Source organism: Lepisosteus platostomus, chromosome 5 (assembly GCF_059453375.1).
Source record: "Lepisosteus platostomus isolate fLepPlt1 chromosome 5, fLepPlt1.hap1, whole genome shotgun sequence".
NCBI classification, from domain to species: domain Eukaryota; kingdom Metazoa; phylum Chordata; class Actinopteri; order Semionotiformes; family Lepisosteidae; genus Lepisosteus; species Lepisosteus platostomus.
The window spans coordinates 52,310,509-52,322,540 of NC_142615.1; the positions used below are offsets into that span (position 1 = coordinate 52,310,509).

A 12,032-nucleotide genomic window follows, 5' to 3' on the forward strand; every position below is an offset into this window, starting at 1 on the left:
CCTGAGGAACAGACAGTGAGCCTGTCTCTCAATAATAATAATACAGAGTGTGTCCTCCTGTCCCAGCCTGGGGAACAGTGAGCCAAACTCTCAGTAATAATAATACAGTGTGATCTACTGTCCCAGCCTGAGGAACAGTGAGCTTGTCTCTCAATAATAATAATACAGTGTGTCATCTCCTGTCCCAGCCTGAGGAACAGTGAGGTTGTCTCTCAATGATAATAATAATACAGTTTGAACTCCTGTCCCAGCCTGAGGAACAGTGAGCCTGTCCCTCAATAATAAAAATACAGTGTGTGATCTCCTGTCCCAGCCTGAGGAACAGACAGTGAGCCTGTCTCTAAATAATAATAATACTGTGTGAGCTCCTGACCCAGCCTGAGGAACAGTGAGCCTGTCAATCAATAATAATACAGTATGTGATGTCCTGTCTCAGCTTGAGGAACAGAGAGTAAGCCTGTCTCTCAATAATAATAATTCAGTGTGGGATCTCCTGTCCCAGTCTGAGGAACAAACAGTGAGCCTGTCTCGAAATAATAATAATACAGTGTGGGATCTCCTGTCCCAGCCTGGGGAACAGTGAGCCAGACTCTCAATAATATTAATAATAATAATACAGTGTGATCTACTGTCCCAGCCTGAGGAACAGTGAGCTTGTCTCTCAATAATAATATAGTGTGTGACCACCTGTCCCAGACTGAGGAAAAGACAGTGAGTCTGTCTCTCAATAAGTATAATACAGTGTGTGACGTCCTGTCCCAGACTGAGGAAAAGACAGTGAGTCTGTCTATAAATAATAATGATACAGTGTGGGATCTCCTGTCCCAGCCTCGGGAACAGTGAGCCAGACTCTCAATAATAATAATACAGTGTGATCTACTGTCCCAGCCCAAACGAAACACAGTGAGCCTGTCTCTCAATAATAATAATACAGTGTGTGATCTCCTGTTCCAGTCTGGGGAACAGAAAGTGAGCCTGTCTCTCAATAATAATAATACAGTGTGTGACCTCCTGTCCCAGCCTGAGGAACAGTGAGCAGTCCTGATAGTTACCGCTTTCCTGATTTAGCTCAGCAGCTTTTATTTCGCCTGAAGCGCAGGCAACTTGTGAGAACAGGTTGGGTTTGCTGTGCTCAACTGGCTCGGCGTCTTCGTGTCGTAGCGCCGCAACGGTGTGTTTTCCTTCCTTCTCTTTTCAGCCCGGAAGAAACATTTTACTTGTTCCTTTTGTAGCCCACGCATGCCGACGCCTGTGTTGTGTTGTGGATTTTCTCCTTCTTGAATTTGTACTCCTCCTCCCTCTCTCTCCCTACCTCTACCTTTCCCTCTCTCTACCTCTCCCTTTTCCCCTCCCTCTCTCTACCTCTCCCTCTCTCTACCTCTCCCTCTCTCCCTAACCCCCTCTCTCTCCACCTCTCTCCCTCTCCCTCGCCCTCCACCTCTCTCCCTCTCTCTACCTCTCTACAGCACTAATTCAATTCAATTCAATTCAAGGTGCTTTATTAGCATGACCGATGGGTACAATCAGTGTTGCCAAAGCAAATAAAAATAATAAAATTAACATAGAACAAAACAAAAAATAGAAGTAAAGTAAAATCTACAGACATGTTACAGACATTTACAACAAAGACATATTATATAATATCGACATATACTGTAGGCGGCTGGAGCATTATTGGGAGACGGACTCACTGTTCCTCAGGCTGTGACAGGAGATCACATACTGGGCTGCCAGATCAACTGAGTTCCCTCCTCCCTCTCCCAGTAGGATTGGGACCTGTTGTGGTTTTGGCAGGTGTGGGAACTCTGGGATTAGATTTCTGAATTTCGGGAAGAATGTTTCTCTAATCCCAGAGTATCTGTCACAGTGCAGTAGGAAGTGCACCTCTGTCTCTATTTCTCCCTGCTGGCAGTGGGAGCACAGCCTGTCCTCTCTGGGCAGCCAGGTCTGCCTGTGTCGCCCAGTTTCTATGGCCAGGTTGTGGTCACTGAGCCTGTACTTCGTCAGGGTCTGTTTCTGTTTGTTATTTTTTATTTTGGTCAAATATTCAGCTAGTGTGTATTGTCTGTTTAAGGTTCTGTAGCATTCCAGTTTATGTTGTGTTTGTGTGTGTGTGTCCCAGTGTGTGAGATATTGCTGTTTGATCTGTGCTGTGATGTGGTTGAGTCTGGGTTGTGGTGCTCTAGCAGTGCTGTCCTGAGGCTGGTTAGTGTTGGTGTGGCTCAGGTCGGTGAGCCTCAGGACCAGCTGGCTCAGGGGGCTCTGTTTTGGGCTCAGCTCTTGGCTGAGCAGGGCTTTGTGGTGGTAGGAATTTTGGTCACTGTTTTTTAGGTGTAGCCAATACTTTAATACTCTCTTCTGTATGTTTATCAATAGTGGGTACTGGCCTAATTCGGCCCTGCACCCATTGTTAGGAGTTTTTCTCTGCACACGGAGGATGTTTCTACAGATCTCCATGTGCAGAGTTTCTGTGGGGTGTTTGTCCCATTGGGTGTAATCCTGGTCTGTGAGGGGACCCCAAACTTCACTGCCGTATAGGGCAATGGGTTGGATTACACTTTCAAATATTTGGAGCCAGATTCTTGTTGGTGGGTTGATGTTGAAGAGCCTCCTTCTTATTGCGTAGAAAGCCCTGAGTGCCTTCTCCCTCAGTGCCTTCACTGCCAGGTCAAAACTCCCGGAAGAGCTGATGGTGAGACCGAGATATGTGTAGCTGGATGTGTGCTCCAATGTGTTGTTGTTCAGTGTGAATTTGTACCTGTTTCCCTGAGGTCTGGCTTTCTTCTGGAAAACCATAACTCTGGTCTTGTCCAGATTGACTGTCAGTGCCCAGGTCTGACAGTACTGCTCCAGCAGTGCCAGGTTCTGCTGCAGCCCCTGTTCTGTGGGCGACAGCAGGACCAGGTCATCTGCGTAGAGCAGGAACTTGATTTCTGTGTCGTGTAGTGTAAGACCAGGAGCTGCAGACTGCTCCAACATTCCTGCTAATTCATTGATATAGATATTGAACAGTGTTGGGCTCAGGCTGCAGCCCTGTCTCACCCCGCGGCCTTGGGTGAAGAATTTAGTCCTTTTGTTTCCAATTTTCACTGCACATTTGCTCTCTGAATACATTGATTTAATTATGTCGTACACTTTGCCCCCTATGCCACTTTGGAGTAGTTTATAAAACAATCTCTCATGCCAAATCGAGTCAAATGCTTTTTTGAAATCGACAAAGCAGGCAAAAATTTTTCCTTTGTGTTTTTGGTGGACGTGTTTGTCTATCAGTGTGTGTAGGGTGTAAATGTGATCAGATGTGCGGTGATCTGGCAAGAAGCCAATCTGACTTTTACTCAGGACATTGTGTTCGGTAAGGAAGGCCAGTATTCGTGTATTTAGGATACTGCAGAATACCTTCCCCAGGTTACTGTTCACACAGATGCCCCGGTAGTTGTTGGGATCGAGTTTATCTCCACTCTTATAGATGGGCGTGATCAGTCCTTGGTTCCAGGCCTCGGGGAAACATCCAGCTGTCATGATGAGATTGAGGAGTTTGAGCAGGGCTTGTTGCAACTTTGGGCTGCTGTGTCTCAGCATCTCATTTATGACTCCATCATGGCCACAGGCTTTGCGTGGTCTGAGGGCCTGGAGTTTGTCCAGTAGCTCCTGCTCAGTGATTGGGGAGTCTAAGGGGTTTTGGTTGTCTTTGATAGCCAATTCCAAAATTTTGAGTTTTTCATAGATGGTGTTTTGGTCTGATTGATTTGTATTTGGGAGCTTTTCATAGAGATTTTCAAAGTATGTTTGCCAGATTGTTCCATTTTGGATGGCCAATTCTTCTGGTTTTGATTTGTTTAAGTTGTTCCACTTCTCCCAGAAACAATTCTGATTTAGTGACTCCTCAATTTCTGCAAGTTGTTTGTCTATGTATGTGTTTCTTTTCTTTTTCAGCGTGTGTTTGTAAAGTTTTACCATGTCACAGTACCTGAGTCGCAGATCTGTGTTGTGTGGTTGTCTGTGTTTTTCATTTGAGACTTTTCGTCTACCTCTCTCTAACTCTCCCTACCCCTCTCTGCTCTCTCTCTCTCACTCTGGAGTTTATTTTCCAGACAGAAATCCAGCTCCGTCCCTCCTGTGGAAGATTGGTGATGCAGGATGAGAGCCCCTAACCGAGAGCACTGCAGCGGCAGGTTCTGTGGTCTGTTTCAAATCCGCCCGCGATGAGACACAGAGGAGAAATGAAGAGCCCCAGTTGCGCTAGAAAATCACCAGGGAAAGAGACTTTCAATGTAAGAAAAAAAAGTCGTTAGTAACAGACATAATATGTTTGTTTTGTTTTTTAATCGCTGCGATGTGTGACTAAGCTCATACGACTAAGAGTTGCCCCCTTTGTCTAGATCTGGTAACCTGCTCGTCGCTGGTGGGCCAGATCGTGTCCCCCGTCACTATACTGGTGCATTAGGACCCACGCAGACCGCAGGGTGAGCGCCCCCTACTGGCCCCACAGAGAGGGAGAGGTAGAGGTAGGGAGAGAGGTAGGGAGGGGAAAAGGGAGAGGTAGGGAGAGAGGTATAGAGAGGGAGAGGTAGAGGTAGGGAGATAGAGGAGGAGTACAAATTCAAGCAGAGGCCTGAGTGGAGCACTGTCGTATGGCCCTTACATCAATCCCTCAACTCTCTGCATAAAGCAGTGGCTTATGGCCATGACATCCCACCCCCACCACTCTCAATGGAAAGCACTGTCATTTAACCATGACATCCCACCTCCACCGCTCTCTACGTAAAGAAATGTCGTATGGCCCTGACACCCACCCCTCCACTCTCTGCGTAAAGCAGTATCGTCAGGCCCTGACATCCCACCCCCGCCACTCTCTGCATAAAGAAGTGTCGTATGGCCCTGACACCCACCCCTCCACTCTCTGCGTTAAGCTGTGTTGTCAGGCCCTGACATCCCACCCCCGCCACTCTCTGTGTAAAGCAGTGTCATATGGCCTGACACCAATCCCTCCACTCTCTGCATAAAGCAGTGTCTTATGGCCCTGAAACCCTCCCCTCCACTCTCTGCATAAAGCAGTGTTGTCAAGCCCTGACATCCCTCCCCCGCCACTCTCTGTGTAAAGCACTGTCGTATGGCCCTGACCCCCACCCCTCCACTCTCTGCATTAAGCTGTGTTGTCAGGCCCTGACATCCCACCCCCGCCACTCTCTGTGTAAAGCAGTGTCATATGGCCCTGAAACCCTCCCCTCCACTCTCTGCATAAAGCAGTGTCATCAAACCCTGACATCCCACCCCCGCCACTCTCTACGTAAAGAAGTGTCGTATGGCCCTGACACCCACCCCTCCACACTCTGTGTAAAGCACTGTTGTATGGCCCTGACATCACACCCCCACCACTCTCTACGGAAAGCACAGTCATATAGCCCTGACACCCACCCCTCCATTCTTTGCATAAAGCAGTGACGTCAAGCCCTGACATCCCATCCCCGCCACTCTCTATGTTAACCCCTGTTAACTCGCTTGCTGAATGATCTCTGGTGAGATTCAAGAGGTGTTTTCTTCAACAGCCACTAAAAGTCTGATGACCTTCTCTGGATTTCCTGAATATGACGTAAAATTAGTTCAAATCATTTGGTAGTTAACAGAACAAAATGCTTTGGAGGTACATTTAAAACAGCAGAGCAACACTGTAGCACTTCGTGTGTGACTGAATTTAATTGTGTAAACCTGGCTCTCTATGAACACGAGCAAAGAGTTCTCACTCAACAGAAGACTGCGATGTGAGCACAATAATATAAGACATCTGGAGACACCAGAGATTGAACTCAGGACTTCATACATGAAAAGCATGCACTCTACCACTGAGCTACATCCCCTATGGCACAGATGGTGGAACTGACTTAAAGATGTGCATATGTTTACTGACCACAATCCACCCTTCATGAATAATTGAAATGAATAATTTATTTTTATATCCAGTCACATGGGCGACGGTGGTTGATTCTTCAACGGGGGAGTGCGTTTTCCTACCTCCTTACTCGACTGTCTTTCAATTATGTTTTCTTTGAAACCTTTTTGCATCTTTTAAGTGCTTGCGATTAAATTACGCATAGAAAAACAGCAGTACAGTTGATGTTCATGGACCGATGCACACAACTCCAGTAATAAAGCCCTGTCTGTAAATATTGTAGAAGAACATTAAAGGGCGAAACAACGCTCCAACCACGGGAATGGTAACAAGAAGGATCGTGTTCTTATTTAATATGTGCTTTTGAATTGCCTTGTCAATACACACAGGCTTTAGAGATGGACCAATTATTTACAGTGGTGTTTGTAAACAAAGATGGAACATGTTATTTCTATACCAGGAAGAAAGGAGCAGACTCTTAAACTTCAAGAGACAGAAACAGCACCTCATCACAGCTAACATTAATTAAAACATCGTAACAGAAGAGTGAAGCCTTGAGTGAATCAAATTAGTTTTTGTTGGTCATCTGTGTCTTCATAACTTTGTAGGTGAGAGAGAGGATTGCGAAAATGTGCAGGTGGTTCTCAGAAGTGCGTTGGTGGTATAGGTTCCTTCAAATAACTGAGCCAGTGCATCCCCAAATCTTTTCAAGATGATCTGTGATTTCTGAGTTCTTGACGGATTCAGGCTCCTTCTCAGAGGTCCTTGCTCGCCAAATAACTTTGCATCTGAGGAAGAGCACCACGGAAAAAACCCAACTCAACAAGCGAGTGCGTTGGTTGCTCTTGCTCTTCATGCAAGGAGCTGTTTTTTTTTCCTCGCAATAATCATTATTAACCAGAAACAGCAGCACAGGTAGGTCGCATTTGTGATTATGTCACTTGTCTGCTTCAGCAAGGTCAATAAAAGACTCTGAAAGTAGTAAAGCAAAACTGAACTCAAAATCATATTAGGAATTCTGAGCGATATCTCCATACAGGTAATCCAATAAGAACGTTGAAATATTTGAATATCATCTATCTGTAGATTGCGCTGCTTTTTACCCAGAGTAAAACTATTGGATTGAAGGAATGCTAACCACTGGGTTTAAATGTATAGTTGTTATTTGGAGAAATCTGTAAACTCGTGATCGACAGTGCTGATTATTTTCCGGAGACGGAGCACTGATGACCTATCCGAGGTAATTGATAAAGCTCACCCAGTGGATACTCTAGCAGAACGTCAAAGAACATTCACCTTTGTACCCAAAGAAACCAAAGGAACAACATCAGGAAGCACAATCAATTCCCCTTTTAAATCTTTCCTGTAAGGTATGCTATGTGAATTCATGAAGTTAATCCTCTGATCTCTTTTGATCACGAACAAAGTACTTCTGATGGAGAGCTATGTTCAAAGATTTAATAAGCTTTACCCCTGCCAACGATTCGGCGTGAAGAATTAAAAGTTTCACAGACAAAAGCAGCTCACCACCACAGCCAATATTAAATGTACTGTACTTGCCGGTACACTATCATGTGCACTGCCTCAAAAGTGATCTTGGCAGATGTTGTTCCCTACATAAAGCTGAACTTGCCAAAGAGAATTTCTGTTGAGAAAACAAAATATTTTTTCTGCCTTGATGTTAAGCCTGTCTTTTAGAAAGTCTATCTCTAAACACCTCCTGCAGCCTAACAAAAAGCACTTTTACTGATCGTATTACAGGTCTTAAAATATTAACATTTGGCAGCGGTGGGATTCAAACCCACACCCCCAGAGAGACTGGAGCCTAAATCCATCGCCTTAGACCGCTCGGCCACGCTACCTTCCTCCATGTCCATCTTCCTCACATTGCTGGCTTGGACTGGGGGGCTTCAGCTCTTGTCGTCGGATCTAATGATATCATGACATGTGGAAGTGACTGCACCTTCATCTTCCGAGATGCTTTCAATAGCACAAATGCTACTTTCACCGGCACAAACATAGCAATAACGAAGGAGGTGGGTTTCATCCTTTGTGCTGTTTGTAGGGGCACAACTCTACGGTGATCTACTGACTTGAAGAGCAAAAATCAAAATCCTCTGCTACTACTATTGCTTTTTTCATAGTTTCTTCAAATCCTTCATTTGAACGTCGATTTTGAAGGATATTGATGATAATACCACATAAATTGTGGTTTTCTTGTGATCGCCAATTTTATTCAAATACCAGCCTTTTTTACAGTTCCTTGCACGTTTCACAAGGTATAATAGCCCTCCTCGCATCCTCAGCTAACATATTTTAAAATTACAATAGATTATACAGCATGCATGTTTACATTTATATTAAAATTAAAGTAAATATACAAGAATACATACAGTGCTAACCCAATAATTCTTGTCAGGTTCTCCAAAAAATCTGCGTTGTTATTTTAACATGTTTCAGCTGAGGGTGCAACAGGAGTATAAATGAATTTTCCCGCCAGCCATTCAAAGACCAAATTCCATGAGTGAACATTATTTTCTCAGAAGTTGCCGGCATTGGACTTTGCCGGTGGTATTGAATTATTTCCACAACTGTTGTAGTAGTTCCTTCTTGAAATTCGACACGTGCAAAGCACTCGTAATATCATAGGTGTTAAAGTTCGCTGAGTCTATTCGAGTCATGGTGTGTATCCCTGCCTATCATTGGGAGACGGGTAGCTTTTTTACACTCAGATTCCAATCTTCAATGCTTTGTGTGAGAGCTTACATAACTTTCATTTTCTCACATTTTCTGACGACTGCTCCAAAGGGGCACCCTGTCAATTCCGAATACTTTTCAAAAATCTGCCTGCATGTTTGATTATTGTCATTTCATTTAGAAAAAGTTCAATATTGATCATAACTAAAGAAAATAATGATCATGAACAAAAAAGGGATAAAGATGCGAGTCAATCTTGAATCACAGCTGGGTGACACAGGCTTCTGTTCTGATATGGCTGTATGAGAAACAGGAGGAATTGCCAATCTCCTATAGAACATGAGTGGAATCAGGAGTGAGACATTTAGTATACTCGTGCATATGTCAACGCCTGACCTACATCGTAAAACTAACATTAAGTTGTCAGAGACATTCATTTATATACAAACAAGAGACAGACCAAGTAATAATTCTACATTAGTTCAGGTGGGTAAACCTGAACTAACTAACTTATAAACCTATTAATAATTCTACATTAACGTGTCCTACACTGATCAGACTAATTGACATGGTCTGATTCAGAGCCTGTGCAGTTTGTGCTAATTACAACAACGACAGTTCTGAACCCTCATCACCGAACTGAGCACAAGTTCAGCTGTTCTCCAGTTCTGTTACGCATGGTTTTTCATTGCAATTGAGTTGAGAGCTGGAGCTGACCTCCAGACAGTACAGTGTTTTGGGTAAGTTGTCGACGCATGAGGCTGCAGACAACTTACCCAAAGTGTTTTCTATAGCTTTCAGGTGCAGTTCATTTATATAAAAGAATGTAAGTGGTATAAACTCAACAAGCCAGATGGCAGTCGAACCTTTAATTTTCTGACACAAGGCCTAACGCGTTATTCATTACGCCACTGACCCTGCTATTATAGTGTTAAAAAAAACGCGTTTTCTACATTTATGTCTGTTTAAAAATCATTAAAAAAGACAAAGGGTTTGTGTGTCGCGCTAAAATTCCGCTTCATTTGGAATGCAAATAAAAACCGTTTTGTTCCGAGAAATCATACATTTGTCACATCCTTCATACTATACTTCTCTCTTGTATTAGTAAAGCATTTTGATTTAAACTGAACAATATATTGTAACGCCACAGGGGCTCAGGCGGGCACCCTCGCCGCATTAGGTCGGCCCCCCACCGTCGGGGGCTCGAAGCCAGGACTCCCATGTCTCTCTGCAGCGACCCAGCCCGGTGAGCTAAAGAGAGATCTCCCCACAACCCACGGGCACAATCACAGGGAAGGGCAGTGACGTCACCTGCTCTGGTACGCCGGCTCTTACACAGTGCCTGTCGGCCATAAGCGTTACACTATGAAAGGTTTCATCTATACACTTACACATAATAAGTATACGAATAAATACTCGGAAGAAGCCGCAGCTCAGGTATTAGATAGATTTAAAATCGGATCGGAGGATTTAGAGTCCAGACTGCAAACCAACAGCTGACACAGGTCTTTTATAGAACCGTTTTGATCTCCTCTACTTTGTCCCCGTGACGTCATTGTCCTGCTCGCAGCCGAGCCCAACACACGTCTGGTTTCTGTCGCTGGGCGCATACCCTGCGGTCCATGCGGGTCCTGATGCCCCAGTACAATGACGGGGACGCTAAACTGTAAACAGGTGCCGTCCTTCGGCTGAGACGTAAAACCGAGGTCCTGACTCTCTGTGAGCATTCAGGAGAATGGTGGTGGTGGAGGGGAGTCCCCATTACCTGTAAAGCGCATTGAGTGTAGTATCCAGAACAGTGCTATATAAGTGTAAGCAATAATGATTATTATTATTATTATTATTATTATTATGTAAAATGCAATAAAAATTAAAACAAAATATCAAACTTTGATTCAAAATAGATTAATATAAAACTGATAAAGCTAATGCTTTTTTCAGGGCTATATCTACTTTTTTTTTAAAAAAGCGAAGTCTGTCGCGACTGAAAGTTATAGAAGGTATACCATCGGGTGCCTACATATCGTGAGCGTCAGCCTCGCCCGTAACTGCGAGAAGGTTAAAAGCGCACAAGTGATTTGTCTTTTGTCAAAGTAACTGCCGGAGCAGTAAGACGCAGAGCACAATCCAGCAGCTGTAGACGATGTTCGGGGAAGAGCTAATTCTGTTTTCAGCACAGGGAGTGAGAATGAGCTCAGTCCGGCCCCCAGCAGAATCCATCCTGGTTTGGTTACAGTGAGTCTGAGGCTCTTTGGATCGTAACGTAAAAAAAACAATTGCTCACATCGTGTGACTTCCAAGACAGGAAGGAAAGATATCACTTAAAAAAATCAGAACTGAAGATTTGGATCCGGGGCCTCATACTTATAAAATTATTAAAATAATAATTATCAAAATATCAGATTGTGTTTCTGCAACATTTCGTGCACAGTACGCCATTTTTATCTAAAACAGTCACAACGAGGGCTTTACACGCAGTCTGGGGTATTTTCCCCTTTTATATTTTTGCCACTTTATATCGAACCTGTTATACTCCCAGAAGTGCACAGTAGATTGTACTTAATAAAAATGTACAATTCACCGCTGGTATAAACAGATGTGTGCCGTGTTTGCCTTTGTAAGCATTTGTTTAAAAAATAAGTTCACAATACGATAGAAACACAGAAAGCACAAACTTTATAATACAACGATACAAAATCAATACCAAATCATTATGCCAATTAAGTACCTATCCTTTGAAAACAGAGAACATCTTTACATCTACAAAAAACTTGACATTTGTATGTATTTTTGAATTACAATGCAGACAGTGTAGTCCCTTAATTCAAAGATCAGATCTTGGCCAAAACAAGACAATGTTTTGGCCAAAGTGTTTATTCAGAACAGGAACCTCTACTTCGTCGTTTATTGAGCTTTTGATCAATGTCTGAATGAAACAGATTCGCTTTTTTAACTCCTTGATTAAAGTACACAAAAAGCACCTGCCTTCAATCCGGAATCGAACCAGCGACCTAAGGATTCCCTACTGATTCCACTACACTCCTCGGCTCTAACAACTGAGCTACCAAAGGGATGTCAGTATACTTTCTGGCACAAACTGCCCAATGTAGTGAAATGTTCCGGGTGATATAAATCCCACTTCGACATCAAGTTTCCAACTTGAACTTTATTGCCATATTTAACCGGTACTGGTACAATGGAATTCTTACTTACAGAAAGTCTCTCGATTGTAAAACAAGTGTAAAAAACAAAACAAAGTGTTTTTTACTCGTTTCCTTAGTCTTGTTTACCTTGAATTTAAGCCACGAACCAGGATTCTACTGTATAAACTTCCAGGGATATTACAAAATGTTTGATGGGGCATCAATCATTCCAGGCGGAAATTGACTCCTTTTTTTTCTCGAGGGATCATATTAAACATTTCATTAGTATCGAGAGGAGGATCACC

General features: G+C 43.5%; 1 non-coding gene across 1 annotated transcript; it reads right to left on the reverse strand.

The window, feature by feature from the left end:
- Nucleotides 1–7,667: 7,667 nt before the first annotated feature.
- Nucleotides 7,668–7,749, reverse strand: trnal-uag (transfer RNA leucine (anticodon UAG)). The gene has a single exon. It is a non-coding gene; the product is annotated as a tRNA-Leu (tRNA).
- Nucleotides 7,750–12,032: the final 4,283 nt, after the last annotated feature.